The sequence below is a fragment of the Megalobrama amblycephala genome, linkage group LG22 (genome assembly GCF_018812025.1).
Source record: "Megalobrama amblycephala isolate DHTTF-2021 linkage group LG22, ASM1881202v1, whole genome shotgun sequence".
NCBI lineage: Eukaryota > Metazoa > Chordata > Actinopteri > Cypriniformes > Xenocyprididae > Megalobrama > Megalobrama amblycephala.
This window is the reverse complement of record NC_063065.1, coordinates 13,280,957-13,298,050: the sequence shown is the minus strand read 5'-3', so window position 1 is coordinate 13,298,050 and position 17,094 is coordinate 13,280,957. Positions and strand designations below refer to the sequence as shown.

The 17,094-nt window shown below is 37.6% G+C and overlaps 1 protein-coding gene across 3 annotated transcripts in view; it reads left to right on the top strand.

Annotated features, from left to right (window-relative positions):
• crhb (corticotropin releasing hormone b) overlaps positions 1 to 17,094 on the top strand; it is a 37,681-nt gene that overhangs the window by 684 nt on the left and 19,903 nt on the right. Inside the window, exon 1 of one of the 3 annotated variants that reach the window (XM_048174160.1) lies at positions 11,802 to 11,954. The exons of the other annotated variants lie outside the window; for them this stretch is intronic. The gene's annotated coding sequence lies outside the window, so the exon portion shown is untranslated. Of the gene's footprint in view, positions 1 to 11,801; positions 11,955 to 17,094 lie in introns of those variants that run through there. 3 annotated transcript variants of the gene reach the window in all.

The window sequence follows — 17,094 nt, the reverse complement described above, 5'->3', positions numbered from 1 at the left end:
AGTCTATGGACATATCTCAGATTTAATCAAAAAGATCTTCATTTGTGTTCTGAGGATCAACGAAAGTCTTACGTGTTGGGAATGACATGAGGTGGGTGAGTAATTAATGACAGAATTTTCATTTTTGGGTGAACTAACCCCTAAATGAATTAATTAACATTAATTAATGGAAAGCGTCATCCCAGCTGAAGAAAATGAGGAAATTACGCCGCTCCCTTTGCCAAGTGCATATTACATATGGCACGTACGCCCTGCTCACAGAGATGATCACTTCCATTTGGAATTTTCCTCCGTAAACCGTTCGGTACGAATACGCGTACCGTTACACCCCTAGTGCTCATGTGAACAGCGTCAGCCAATACTGAGTTGGTGTTTTGACGTAGAACGAGGAAGCACTGCACTGTGTTTATTACATCAACTAAGTAGAAGACTAACATGGAAGAGAAGAAATTGTTGAATAAATTATTTTTGTTTGTTTTTTGCACACAAAAAGTATTCTCGTCACTTAATAACATTAAAGGCCAGCTGAAGTGTCTTGGTACACGCAGCATTATTCAATGTGTTGACGTAATTTCAACTGAAACAGAAAGACAGGGCAATATATTGAACAGCCCCGCCCCTTTTTTAAAATAGCCAATAGCGTTTCATTTATGTTATAGCTCGGCCAGAGCCGTTAGACTCTGTAAAACCTCAGTTTTCTTCTAATCTCTAACCGTTTCTCTTCCTAATGTCCTTTATATCGCTTTAATATACAGCATTCTGTGCAGAATTCAAATGGGTCCGATACCTTTTGTGGTCTGTGCCGACTCGCGACGTGCATATAATCCACTCTGTGCTCTCGTGTCTCTGGACCAGAGCAGACTGCATGCGTTACGGCAGATCATCCTATGTGACACTAACGCAAAAACGGACTTCATTCGCATTAAAGGAAAGCACTGAATCATTCCCTATTCTCTATATAGTGCACTATGTGCCATTCACCATGTAGAAACTAGTAAATGTGTGAGCAAATGGCCGATTTCGAGTGTAGGAGGAGGCGGGACTTCAGATTCTAGAGAACATTTGATTGGACAGAAGATTTGACGAGAAACTGAAGTGTGATGTGATGTCACGAAAATCCGTGATCCATTTTAACGGAAGTGATAGACTGTACGTTTTGAATGCTTGTATCTCCTAAATGCGAATTTTGTCATTGTTTTGGAACACAGCTTATTCATAACCTTAAGATTAACATATTCATACTAAAAGCTAAAAAATTTAAATTTTGATTTCAGGGGGACTTTAAGGTTGGACCACTGTAGTCACATACACTGTTTTACTCATGTCTTTACCTTTCTGGGCCTTGAAAATGGCTGTTGTGTTGCAGTCTGTCAAAGGCCAGATAGGTCACAGATTTCATCAAAAATATCTTAATTTGTGTTCTGAAGTTTTGGTTTGGAGCAACATGAAGGTGAGTAATTAATGATAGAATTTTCATTTTAACTTTAAAATCGTTTAATGCACAGCTAGCCGTGGATTATCCCTTACGTATTCCTTTAATTACTTCTTTTTTAATACAATGCAGTTGTGCGGGAGACTATTGCAGGAAAAATCAGGAGAAAGCTGATGTCAGAGCATTATGATGTGAATTCATGCTGACATGCTTGTCAACTATAGAGTGCCTTGATTCCCATTGTTTTGTCAGACCTATGTATAGCAATTCAGGATATATATATATATTTAGAGTGCATAAGCTTAAGCCACAAGGGCTTTCTCAGTTTGAAGAGCTCTGCAGGAAACATGCTCGGGACAATTAATGTAGTTACAGATCGCAGCTAGTTGCAATAAATTCATTAACTTGCCCGATATAGAGCTATTGAAATAAAATTCATGTCACAGCAAGAGCAATTTCCTGACTATAAGGGCCCGATCACACATGCTCAGTGTGAAAATAAAGCTTAATTAGGTCCGACATCTTAAGCATTTTCATATGATAAAGCAACAAACAAAGCATCACATATCATTTGTTTGATAAGAACCCCAAAGCCACACAGCATCCATCCAATTGTTTACTATAGTTAGCTTACAGGTATGTGAAGAATCTTGTTACTGCACCCAAAGCTGTGATTCTGCATTTAACAATGTCAACAGATCACCAAATAGCACTGTTTTATTTTGGGCATCACTAATTACGCCTGGTATTGAAGGTTTCCTGTGAAAGTGAAGCTTCTGACAGCTATGGAAATGAGAATAGGAATGACGCTCTCATGTTTGCCTGCAGGTAGAGTGACGCCGAGAATTTTAATGAGAGGTGAGCGCGATATTAACAGTCGCAAACAGTTTTTGTTTAGGTCCTCGTGTGAAGTCCCATGTTCTGTCGTTCGAGTTTTTCCATCACTGCTGGTTGTTTGGTGACGCACGCAAAGAAGTTGGTTATCGTGAAGGGTTATTGAGTGCTTGTTTTGTAATCAGAGCACGTATGTGCATGTGTTTTGTTTAGTGAATTTATTTGTTATCGCAGTGTTTGAGTTACCAAGATGTGACGACAAACCACTGCTAAATTTCCCTGAGGCTTCCTGAGCATTATTTTTTTGGATGTACCATGGCCTTAAAGTTAAGTAATATTTCCGCAGCAGAACATGATCAGTTTTGAGAATGCACATGCACCTGAAGGTCACGCTGTCATTGCGTCGGTGGTGGAAGTGATCAGGCTCTCCCTGTAACAGTTTCTGACTGGTTGCACCTTCTGTGATCCATGAATCATGAAACAGGAGGGACCGACATTTCCTAAATGGACGTTAAAGTGTTGTTGTGTTGGCTTTTCACTTCTCAGGGAGATTGCTGTTGACCTGTCACAAACAGAGGGCATGATGGGCAGAGAAGGGAAGCAAACAAAAGGGCAATGATTTCATGCCCGTCTGACTTAATCCAAGTGACCATATAAAGAAAGAAGCTCAGTTGGACGTGTTCTTGTATTTTTAGTCCACTGTTATATAAATGAAACAGACCCACTCGGCCTGGGACATCCAATTAGATGGAATCACACTGGGTGAAAAAGTGTGTCAGGAAATCCATAGACCGTGATTTCCCACTGAATCAGTACATCTCATATTTGTCCCGTCGACTAAGGGGATTCATTGGAGTAACCAATTCAAGGTGTCACAAAAATTATGTTTTTAATAAAGAGTCACATTACAAACACTTGGCCATCAAACATGAGCAAAATGATTTCTTTTTTTGTCTAAATTGCTCATAAATCCATTGTTGCATTGAATTTAATGTGACAATGTATGTAAGAATGGTTATTTGCACAGAAATTTGTTATAAGAAACAATTTACCCTGAAATTTGTACAGTTCATATTTTCTTGAATAAATCCCATTTATTTCATAAAAATAATGCAGTGGATTAAAGGGTCACATCTGCTTATTGCGTAATATAAAAGCGACTAACAATCATTTTATTCTGAAAAGATTTTATCAAGAATATCAAGATTTGCATGTGTCCATTCGCAACCACTGCATTTTATTTGGCTATACATAGGAAAATTGCTTTTATTGAACACTTATATTTTTACATGAGTGAGATTTCCCCTTTTAAAAATCATGGTTTGATCTTTCTGACATGATATTTAAAGGGGACCTATTATGCCTCTTGAGACAAGATGTAATGTAAGTCTCAGGTGTCCCCAGAATGTGTCCGTGACGTTTCAGTTCAAAATACCCCACAGATAATTATTATACCATTTTCTAAATGCCCATTTTTGAGTGGAAGAAAAAACTTGCTGTTTTCTTGCATGTGTCTTTAAATGCTAATGAGCTGCTGCTTCCAGAAGAGGGTGGAGTCTGCACAGCTTGTGCCTCAGATACTCAGAAACATCTCTTTGGTTTTGATTACCATCTCTATTGTGGCCACACTCACCTGACATTGCAGTTTATTGGCATCGTAAAAGTTTATTATTTGCATGCGTTTTAAAGCCATAACAGTTTAAACTTCTGATATGGTTTTCTGAGGGCACACATCCAAAGCACGCACACAGAAAGCTGACGGTCAGACGGCGCACTTATTATGCTTAAATTGTCAAAAACACACAAAGTTCAGAAACACAGTCCGTTTTGACTGAACATAAACAGCAGGGGAAAAAAATAGCATGTGTATATAGATCTGTGTATTAATGTGAAAGCTGCATAATATTCAGCACCTACTGCTGTATATGCTGTAAATATGAACCAGACATAAAAAGAAAAACAGAAATCACTCACTGCTCTTGATTAAATAATTTTAGTAGCTTTAATAAGAATACATTTCTTACTTGAATGCTGCTGTTAAATGCTCTGGCGAGGAGATGAACATGGCGGACTGTACAGCTCACTCAGGGGAGGAGCTAAGCTAATAGGGCAGATTCTGTCGCCAGTCATGGGCGGGGCTGGAAACGCTCTTTTGGAAAGACTGTTTATGATTTATGGAGATTATTAAAAAAAAAAAAAGGAGTGGGTTTATTTTACCATTACAGGCTGGTTGTTTACACACACTCTGGACACACATTTGTGTTCAGACAATTTTGCATAATGGGTCCCCTTTAAGAGTGACATAATTTTTGACCACAAGGTTAAAACATGTTTCGGAAGATTCGGTAGTAACCTTTTAAAAAAATTCCCCAAAAATCGCCACAGTTTCCCAGAACATAAAATTAGCTGATTTCACTTTCTTAACTACCAAATATCATGTTGATGTTGACCAAATATCATGAATGATATAATAACAAAGCATTATATTTTCCCTTGTGATTAGAGATTATCTACAATTTTATTCATTTGATATAAAATGGTTTTCCAGAGAAAACAGCTCAGTAAAAATTAGAATAACATCTGAACGTCTTCAATACATAGCTCCAGTCTTCTCTCACATGATGTGATGTTGCGTGTTTCGTAGGGTATTACAACACCTGCTTCTTCTCACATGATCAGATATGAGATGGAAGAGACTCTGGCCACATTTGCCATTGCTAACATTCTGCACGATCTGGCTGGTATCCTAGAAAATCCCAGCATGCGAGCTTGCGTCCTTGAAATTGCATTCCAAGGTTTTCCTAGCATTTTTTCATCCATCTAGAACATGCTGCTACAGCAGGAAGTCATGCGCTTCCATGCTGTGGCCTGGACTAACTATAAAGGCAAGCCGTATTAATCACAGAGGTCATCCCTAACCCCTCTACCATTCAAGGCCTCATTAAAAAAACAGTGACATCATTCACCAAGCTCAATATTTTAGCCACAAGACAAATTTTCACTTTTTCCCCACTTTTCTCTGTTCTCAAACACTGTGACTAATCTCCACGGTGTCAATAAACCTGAGAAATCAGACTATTATTACCCAAACTTGTCAAAAAGCTCAGGGCTAAATTCTTTTTATATTCTCATAATCTCAGCCAGAGTGCAAGACAAAATGGAAATATCATGCATGCAAATATTCAGTGTTTGCCTCTGGGAACAGAGCCCACAGAAATTCCCTTTGAAGTGCCAAACGTGCTGAACCAGAGATCCAGGCAGGAGGTCATAAGCTCTCATTATTAATTACCCTATAATTGTAGTATGATCAAGTTGTAATTTGGCCAATGAAATTTAAGTAAACAATGATGTAGTAGTAGTACTCTTTATTTGACCCTTCGCAGGGCAATTTCTGCAGCATCAACAATAAAATACAAACTGACATAGCACAAGACATCACAAACATACATACATCCTTTTGCCTCATAACTTTAGGATGTAAAAAACTAAACTTTAAAATCCTTTGTATCCTTATGCTTCAGAAGAGTAACTGCATTTGACACAAAAGATCTGGAAGCTCTAACAGTCCTCCACTTGAGGACTCTGTATCGTCTTCCCAAAGGGAGGAGTTCAAATTCTGATGTATCATCCAAAATGGTCAATGACTTTCTAGGAATATTTTTCTCACACAGAGCAGACAAACTTTACTGTACATAGCCTGTAATTTTTGACCCCAGGTTAACAACTCTCTGCAATTGTTATCTGCTTTTGACACAAACAAATCATAGCAAAGGTTAAAACCTTTTCTTGGAATACCATTACTTAAAGGTGCCATCGAACGTTTTTTTTTACAAGATGTAATATAAGTCTAAGGTGTCCCCTGAATGTGTCTGTGAAGTTTCAGCTCAAAATACCCCATAGATTTTTTTTAATTCATTTTTTTAACTGCCTATTTTGGGGCATCATTAACTATGCACCGATTCATGCTGCGGCCCCTTTAAATCTTGCGCTCCCTGCCCACGAAGCTCGCGCTTGCCATAAACAGTATAAAGTTCACACAGCTAATATAACCCTCAAAATGGATCTTTACAAAGTGTTCGTCATGCAGCATGTCTAATCACGTAAGTATGTGTTTATTTGGATGTTTACATTTGATTCTGAACGAGTTTGATAGTGCTCCGTGGCTAACGCTAACATTACACACTGTTGGAGAGATTTATAAAGAATGAAGATGTGTTTATGCATCATACAGACTGCAAGTGTTTAAAAATGAAAATAGCGATGGCTCTTGTCTCCGTAAATACAGTAAGAAACGATGGTAACTTTAACCACATTTAACAGTACATTAGCAACATGCTAACGAAACATTTAGAAAGACAATTTACAAATATCACTAAAAATATCATGATATCATGGATCATGTCGATTATTATTGCTCCATCTGCTATTTTTCCGCTGTTTTCCTTGCTTGCTTACCTAGTCTGATTATTCAGCTGTGCACAGATCCAGACGTTAATACTAACTGCCCTTGTGTAATGCCTCAATCATGGGCTGGCATATGCAAATATTGGGGGCGTACACCCCAGTGTTATGTTGAGATTCGCCTGTTCTTCGGAGGTCTTTTAAACAAATGAGATTTACACAAGAAGGAGGAAACAATGGTGTTTGAGACTCACTGTATGTCATTTCCATGTACTGAACTCTTGTTATTCAATTCAATTTTTAATTCTAGGGCACCTTTAAGGAACTCTCTGAATTATTCACTGAGTGAAGCTGATTCTGTGAAGCCTAGCATTGTTAATATAAATCTAACTTTTTAATACGTTCATTTAAAAAATGTAGTGTACATTTCTAACACTTTGTATTATATTACCCTGCCATAAATTTTAGGACAGTTTCTAATACAGCTGCAAAATTTGATGTCTTTCAATCTTCTGACTGCCCGACTCTTCTGTTAAAATAAGAAACTGAGAACATAAAAATATTTGCTGCAATGTCTCATGTACCTCTAAAGAAGTTAGGGACCATTTTAGTTCTCGACTCCTAATATTAAACACCTAGTTAACGTCTAGCTAGTGGGCAAAGAAATCTGATTGAGCTGTGTGCAATCATGCGAAGATGTCATTTTAATTCAATAGATCTAGAGGGGAGGTTGGTGGTTTGAGAGTTTTAAACATCTAATTGGTCGTCAGCACACCTTCTTCTGACACTATGTGAACTGACAGAGTACGACCGCTGGGAACAGGCAAATCTGAAAGAAATTACTTCTCACCAAATCTGCATTTGACAAGTGACAAATTAGCCTTTTGAGAGATGTTCTGAGGCCATTACGGCGGTTCTCGTATCCCAAGGGGCCGCTCACAAAGTGACGTTCACCCTACACTCTACATCCAAATTTGTGCAAAGTTGCATCAATTATGGAGACAGTTTGATTGCGACTTTTCATTAAGTCATTGCAGTCCTATAGAAAAACCCCCCAACTCTTTTCATGTATAAACAACCTTTGAGGGTTTGAAAAGTGCTGTATTTCAACACTTGTTAGACCATCTGTTAATTTATGTGGTGACTTGAAAGTGACTAATATCAGAAAAAAATCTCAGAGTGTGAAATACTCTGTTGATACCTCATCAGTAGCTAATTTTAAGGCAAAAACCCCTAAGGAGTTGAGCCCAAAGAAGTTTAACCCTTTACAGCGATAATGATCTATTTTTAACACACTTACCGAGCTAATTAAACAGCATATTTTTCACAAAACTCTCACACAGCTGGAGTTTGGCTGCATGGACTGGCGACACCCCTGCAAACAGTGCTATGTGACAAGCCTGACCTTTTTCAATTTCTTTGTGCTCTCCGTCATGTCAGGCACGCACCTACCTGCATGTAAATGCGATTATGTGCTACTGTATATAGCACGTAGAAAGAATCCCCCTGAATGACTGTCAGTTGCTTGACGTACACAGTCAATACCAGTCAGAGTTCAGAAGTCAGTCGTCAAATCGCTTGCAGAATGCGGCAATTATCCCCTGTGGCTGCCATTTAACAAGTCGCACTTCCATGTCACCTGTGATATTCTGGCACCGAATATTCCAGATCAGTTGCTGGCAGTGATTAATGTAAGGTGTAATGCTCTTGGCTGAGACAAGCCGCCACATTTGCTAACTTGCTGAACCGTCAGTTTCATTGAGCATGAAAGCTTCCGAACTGTGCAAAATCCAGTGCCACTCTGGTTTGCCATAAATAATTTAGATTATGTGTACGCAAGACATCCTGTTATGCAAATCACACCTTCAACTTAATTCATATTTCAAAATTGGATTAGAGAGCTAAAAAAAAACAGGTACTGTGTGTGAGCTTCACTTTTGTGGAACACGAAGCCGTTTAATGCCTCACCCTGAAATCTAAGAATAGTTGAAGATCACACATTATTCAATTAGCTGTTGTTTCCTGTTTGCAGTGATAATTGATTTAAATAGTGATCACTGAAGCTCTCAAAGAATGGGAGGTGGAATATATGTATTAAAGGGATAGTTCACCCAAAAATTATAATTTATTAATGTGACTGCATGCCTCTCATTAAAAAGTCTCCAGCCTGGCTGCACTTGTTTGTTCCTGCTTTAAATGATGGCCAAACCCATACAATTAGTGCTTGGGAAAAGTTGGGGGTTCTTAACCCTCTTGGTACAGTGAGAAACTAAAGAGCTGTCCTGCCTGCGGACCTGCAATTAAAATGAGGGGAAGTCACTAGGATAATTTGGAATATGTCTTAAATCAGATTTTCTGTTGGAATGGTGAGTGCTAAAGAAGAGTTTTGGATGAACAGCAGACTGACCCCTGCCATGGTTCTGTTTTTAATTGGCTTCCAACAAAATTAAGCTCAAGTTTAGAAAAAGATTGTTATCACAGTTATGGCAGGAAGATAACATCAATTGCTGAAAAGGTCTCAGGCTGTCTCTACTGCTGCAGATGACCTTATGATTCAGTAAACTCATGACAACAAAAAAGCGCAATGAAATCTTTGAGGGATAAATAAATTTACCGCTGCTCCAATTACCCCAGACAGCATGTAATAAATGTAGTACTCAATAATTAATTGTTTTGAATAATCATGTCATATAACATACAGTCATATTTTAAAATGAATGTCCTTGCATTAATTTTTGTTTAAATAATTTATTAATTGCATCTAGTGTGGAAGTTGCATGTGAAATTTAATTGGCGGGTACAATGAAAGTTGTACGCATACAATGATAACAAAGAAATTCAATTCAGTTTAATTAAATGTCAATTATGGTTCAGGTGACTGTCTCAAAAACTTCAGTGCCCATAACTGAGTGCTCATGAGTAAATTAATTAATCAGTTCTCTGTGACTTGGGTTGGGTATCGTTTTAGCGATTCCAATTCTGATTCTGCTTATCGATTTCCAATTCCTATCCATTCCCAGTTTCTAAGCCAATATGGTAAAAAAAAAAAAATTAAGTCAAACATTTAAATATATGTCAAACATATATCCTTTTGTCTTTTTGCAAAACATTCTGTTGCAGATGAATACCATGAACAAAAATCAGCAGCCTTCCAAAACAACCAACTAATAAACTAGACTAATATAAATTTCAAACATTATTAAAGAAAAGTATAATACAATAAGAACAAATAAGAAAATTAGCAATAGCACAAATAAATACAACTGAACAAAGTTCAGAAATTGAATTTAAAATAAAATTTAGATGAATGAATCCTTATTAAAGTAAAGTTTTTCAGTCAAGATCAGTGAGTGATTTTCTTTTTTTGTTCTTTGATTGGCAGCAGGTTTATTAGGCTGCTGTCACTTTAAGTCCTCATGCACAGATCCATTAAACTGTTACACATGCGTTTTCTTTCTCAACTGTTTACGTTCACTTAAGACATAACCGACTGTGTTTACAAGGATATTTTGACATCATTTTGTGTGTATTTCTCCATTCAAGCGCAAGAAGATGGGAAAGAAAACTCAATTCAGTATTCGCATGCCGATTTGAGTTCTCTTTTGAGTCTTCTTTGGCATGAATGGTTTAAAATCATATTAAAATGCCCAAACATGATTCGATCTTTATCGAATCATTTATCCACACATCATTCGATCATTATCATTCGATTGAAATTTATCCAGAATTTCAATTCCCAAATTCCAACCTTATCTGTGACTTATTTTTTCCTTTTTTCCTTCACTGTATCCTTTACTGTTTTACCATTTTCAGATTTTTGGTCAGATTTATGATCCACTTACTCTTTGAGCGGAATTTTGCATTTGACCCTGCCCTGTCTGTTGTAGACACTTGGCTCTGGTTTTCAGCATTTAATTAAAACATCTCTGCACTTTTGCTACAAGTCCTTTTGGGAAACTCCTCCTTAAAGGTGATAGAGAGGATTTTTTCGTCGACTGAGAATCCAAAGACTGTTACTGAGTTTTTGAAATGAGCGCATGCGTAAGAACAGCCCCCCTCCTTCACAGCTCATTGCAAAGGAACGCCTCCCAAAACCCATGCACGAGTATTGGAACACGAGTGTTTACAACCGTCATTCGCTGTGTCGTGTTTTTTGGATTCATTATGTCGGACTCACCGCATGTAACTCATAATCTGCAGTTGTTATTCCTGTCTCCTGACAAAAACATTGCATGCGGCGCCTGTGGAGTGTGGAAAGTTACTGGAGAGCGCAGCCACGCTCGTCTCTCACAAGGAACGTCACGGCAGTGATTGACAAGCCAGAGGGCCAATCGTTTACGCGATGATCGCGTAAACGATTGGCTGATGTTTTTAAGGCCCTACCTCATGCACAGATGATGTATATTAATATTATTACTTTCAGTGCACTTAATAAATAGTCTTTTATCAGTTAGTAAAGACAGTTTCAAGTAATATTGCAAAAATGTATAAAACAAAACATCCTCTTTAGCACCTTTAAGAGCTTGAAAGTCGTAATTATTATGTGATGTGCAATCATGTGATTTTGGTTAATAAAGTAATTGGAAATTTCGTATTTCTTTTTCGCTCACTGACAAAGAGATACTTTTTAACAGAGAGTGATGGGAAATGTAGTTTTGCTGCACATGCCTTTTGTCTCATGAACAAACAAATAAATTGAGTAGTGTTCTATCGCTATTCTTTATCAGAATAATTTATCACTAAAATGTTTTGCAATTCTTCATTAAAATAAATTGAACATTTAACATTTCCAATTACAGCTTATTATGAGCAATACAAATTTCCACCATGACTCTTTAATTGACACACCCCCAGCTCAGAAATTGGGCTTTTTGAATTACATCTGCGCTCATCTCGTAATAAGATCATTCTAGCACAACTTAAACACAGCAATAAATCTTAATTCTTCTCCTGTTCTTGGTTAATTATAATATCATTGTGCAATATTCTGACAGTCGTACTGTGAACCTTTTTTTTTAACTGAAATGCGTCTTTATATTAAAAACAGCAGTTGCACATGATGCATCATGTTCTTCTGTCCATCCACACCAGCCTGTAGATGTACTTAACACATTCTTTGGCATTACAACAAAAAGACAATGAACTGATCTCCAGGTGTCTGTGACGTTATGATGGGTGGCCGTCGACGTCTCGAGGATGGCGTGATTAATGCTCTGTCAAGGGTTCAGGAGAGAACGTGGTGATGGCTGCGGCATCTGATTTGCATATCTACTCTAAATAAAAGCTGGTGAGTCATTGCTTTGAAGAGTGTTAAGAGGCTCCATGTGTCAACTCCTGTTGTGCTTTATAGATATCATTATGAGCTCCTGGGAATGCCACTGCAGTGGATTCACGTTTACATTGTTGCACTGCTCTAGAGGTGGTTGGCAGCAATGGCCAGGGGCAAGCATGCTTAATTTCTCTCTGGCTTCTTCATTCTGGGTTGTGGGATGAGTGCTTTTAAACTTGAGTTTTAAATAAACATCAGCTCACAGCTGGGCAGCACACCTGTTTTTCTGATAGTGTTTAGACGGAATTCAAAACTGTTTTCATTTTTGGGTGAACTATCCCTATAAAAGAGAGATATCATGAAAATCTGACTTTTTCCCATGTTTAAGTGCTATAATTGGGTCCCTGGTGCATCTATCAACCCAGAAAACATGACAAAGGACAACCCAGTAACTTTGTTTTGGTAAGCCTTTCTCTGCAAGCATGTGAGAAAACGCGCCACTCAGATTTTGCCCCCCTAGTGACGTAGGAAGGGGATCTTATTATAATATTACCGCCCCTTAATCTGCCATTTTGTTTTCGCAAGTGACAACGGAGTACCAGTTCTAGCGCCATGGCAAAAGTTCATACAAAGCATGCTAACTGTTCTGTCATTGGCTCCACAGACAAGCACAGAAGACTATTTAGGCCATGTTGGGCTACTTTAGAGAAGAGGAAGAGTTGTTGTAGTAGTGTTGTTACCATGCCGTCATTTTACACCAGACTGCTTCACAAACGAGGGTCAATTCAACGCTGGATTTGCACAAAAGATTAACATTACAGCAAATGCTAGTCGATGAGTTGAATCAACTCCACAGCAACTACGTAAATTTATCCACTAACCATTCAGAAACATCCAGTTGCATTCTTCAGTTGCAAAAGTTGTAACTTCTTCCTGAGTATCTTCATCAGTGTCCGAATCTCATCATTTTGGCTGGGTGAGATTCTCCAGCTTTGTTGTTGAGCAACTGAAGCATGAGCTGTTAAAGCTCCACCCTCTTTTGGAAAGCGGGCCAGAAACAGCAGCTCATTTGCATTTAAAAGGACATGCAAAAACTATTTTTGCTCACACCCAAATAGGTGTGACAAGCTATAATAAATGATCTGTGGGGTATTTTGAGCTGAAACTTCACAGACGCATTCTGGGGACACCAGAGACTTGTATTACATATTGTGAAAAGGGGCATAATTGGTCCCCTTTAAGGCAATCATTATAATTAAGGAAACATGATGTTATATTGGAAAACAGTATATGTACAGTCCAGTAGTCCTGTGGCAATATACTGTTTGCAATATAATGCAGTTCACTGTGTGAATCATTGTGTTTCTTGCCAATGAGTCAGGACTTCACTTCCGCTATTGTTCTTTTGAGTCTTTCCTCAATATTGCCAACGGAGTCGTTTATGTTGCAGCTCACTGAACAGAGATAATCATGAGAAATCGACAACCTACACTTTAATTACTCTGGAGCTCTATAAAACTTGATGCACATTGAAGCAGAGCTCTAAAAACCCAACTTCTACTAGGCAACTTCCAAGACTTGACTGCTTGAAAAGCCTTTTTTTTTAGATGTGAGGCAATTCACCAGGAGGTGTGGATTTGCCAATCACGTTAACAGATCTGAAAGCTGGAGTGTGGAATTTTGTTTCTACTAGTACATAGCACATGAAACAAATGCCGCATTATGATGCACACGTACAGCTTTTCCTCAGGGCAAGAATATGCAGAGATGTTTTCTGTCCCATGAGCATGGGAATAAAGCCATGCAATTCTTTGGCTTACAAATTTGGACTCATAAAATACATTAAGAAACTTTATAGATGGAATAAATGAAACCATCTAAGGGCCATTTTGAACGTGAGCTTGTTTAAAATTCTTCTAACATCAAATCAGATCTGGTCCCTATAGACTAAAGCATCATAAATACATCTCTTTTGACATTGAATATGTGGGTGCTTTCATTAAACGTTCCAACCACTTCAGGATATGAAAACGGTTCTTCAGTAAGAACAAGGACACACAAAGTGTACTTTTCTGTCATTTCAGAACTGTGTGGAAACATTTTTAAAGCAGCCAGTCTGTTCTCTGAGAACACACTGAACTGTTGAGTTTTGAATTTTCACTTTTAAAATAGAGTAACTGGAGCAAGATCCTTTCGAAAAAAGTCCCAGGTGAAAAAAAATTACACTTCCATAATGTAGAGTGCTCTATTTTCACACACTAATTTTGTACTTAATATACTAAAAATTCTTCTTTAGTACTTCTTAAGATAATCTTAAGAACATCTAAGTGTACTCAACCTTGAGACACCATGAATATGAACTAAAATGTGCTTTTAACATACTATCTCTGTATTAAAAAATGTATTTAGTTACCACTTGTAGTACACTTGTATGAAAGATGGGTTCAAGTGTACTACGGGTGATAACTTTACAGAGATGTTAAAATGTTAAAAGCACATTTCAGTTCATATTCATGGTGTCTCAAAATAGCACAGTTGAGTACACTTAGATGTTCTTTTTCAAATAATTTTTAGTATATTAAGTACAAAATTAGAGCACTTTAAGTACATTATGGAAGTGTACTTATTTTCACTTGGGGTTACTTTGTACTGCTGAATACTTTTCAGGCTGTTTGATTTTGAAAGTCAATTTCTTTATAGACACATACCTTAGTGGACCAGTAGCCATGTTTCAAAAGAGAACATGTATTAAACAGGCTATTTAATGTTTTCAGAAATAAAAATGAATAATAATCAAGCTCAAAACTATACATATATATGTGAAATTATAATATATATAAAGGCCTATATATAATCTCAGAACATTGTAAATATCTAAATTATTAAATATGTGAAGATTATAATTACTAGATATGAATAAAAATTGTACTATATAAAATTACAGCATTTAAATCATGTGACAACCTGGTCCAAACTAACATTTCCCTGTGTGACAACTAGCCCTGCTTTTTTCCAATTGTTAAAATCATAGTCTAATATATGTGCCTGCTAAGATTTTATAAATAAATAGTTCAGGTTCTTCCGATTCAAATTGTTTGAATTGTCTGATTATTATTGCTCATTAACGCGTGTTGTGACATGTTTGCACTAAATGCAATAAACAACATCTCCATTAATTGCTCTAATGAACTGCTAATGTGCAGCGTGAATATACAATTACGACAAAACAGAGCTTCTTGTTTTTACATCGGCAACTCGCGGTCCTTGCTCAGTAATGACATAAACCGATATAATAAAGCTTAAAGTGTGTGCTTCAGAGAGAACGCCAGCTCTCCTGAGACACTGGAGACCTTCTCAATTTTTAGACACGTCAAAGGAAAATTCAATCCACTGTATTTATTCCCTTCATTTTCAGAGACTGGGGGAGATTCTTTTTAGCGGATCGACATTTTTATTGATTCAGTGCCATATTCTGTCCTCATTTCAGAGAGAACATCAAGCTGTGTCTTTTCCCTTCTTGATGTTAAAAGTTGGAAAGAGGCTTGGAGAGGGAACACTTTTTAAGCCCAAACTATAAAGATATGTGCACCGCTCCCTTGAGAGAGGCTGACTCATCCAATGAGAGCCTGTAACTCATATATCGATAAATTCCACTGCCAATTCACCATCGCAGGCATCTCCTTCTAATTGATCACGGACATCTGTTGTCATTCAGTCCTAAACAAGATGTCAGCTTTGTTGACTGCAATCACTTACGCTGATGACTTCTCTCAACAAGAGAAAAATAAACAGTACACTTACTGCAATGAGAGGTTGGCCAAGCATCTCAATATCTTCGCCTCTCCACACCCTTAAATGAAGCTTTTTTTTTTGCTAAGAGGTGTCTTTCGATTTATGCTTACATGGAATTGGCTGATGCATGACCCTGCGTCTGTGTAAATCAACAGCGTTTAATTAAGTAAATTCAGACGTGTCTCTCGACATTGGTTTCGGATAGGAATAGGTTGTGCGAATGAAGTCATTTTTATACATCCCATGCCTCGAGTGCATGAATGAAACATGATTTGACGGCGATGAGTCGTTTGACGCACATTGGAGCTTTACGTTCGTTCTTTTTGCACAATTAGCAACTTTAATGATGGTGATTAATTAACAGGGTAAATCAAACTGATTGATGGGTGCAATCCTCTGATGATCTGTTCAGTCTATGCTTCGCAGAGAGAGCTCAAAGTATCAACCTTGGAGCTAATGAACACCAATTAGTGCAGTAGATGACTTTGGTACGCCTTTGTTTAGGCTCACACTCGTCGTCCCTAATGAAAAAAGTACAACCATGTGTTGAAATATCCACATAATGATGTGGATGGAGATGACCAAGGAGACCTTTTCACACACCAATTAGACAATTCTTTAATGGCATTGTTCTAAAAATTCTTTTTTTAGCCTTCCACACTCATATATAGGAAGTGAAACTTTTGCCCGAGGTAATTATTCCTCAGGATTTTTAAACCTGGATGCGTACTCTGTGACTTATTATGAAATTTCACCATCTTAAGTAGGCTAGACACTTCTCGGATGGCCTCTCGGAGGGTATTTCTGTGCATCGTAGCATCGCACCTTGATTATCTGCTCTGAGGGATACACTTCCGCATCCATCGAGAGATGCAATTGGTGGCTGATTATGTAAATAACACAATGCTGGATGAAGCATGAAGATGTTTTACTGATCAGTCACTTGGACTCCATGTGCTTATATGCCCATTAAAGGGGTTGTTCACCCAAAAATGAAAATTAGGTCATCATTTACTCACCATCATGTAGTTTGAAATCTGTACGAGTTTGTTCTGTGGAAGATATATCAAAAAGATACATCGAAAAATGTCTGGGTTGTTCGTTGACTTTCACTGAAGAAAAAAAAACAGTGTTGAGAGTTGTATTGGACCCTATTGACTCGTACCCTATAAAAAGATGCTCCAGTAAAAACCTATTAATTGGTTACAGGTTATTTTACCATATAAGGTGAAAAATTGTAAATGATTTAACATTGCATCATATGTAATTTTACTGTAAAGTACCAGCAAATTTATAATTTTTGCAAATAAAACCTACAAATTACTGTTTAAAGGTGCCCTCGAATGAAAAATTTAATTTATCTTAG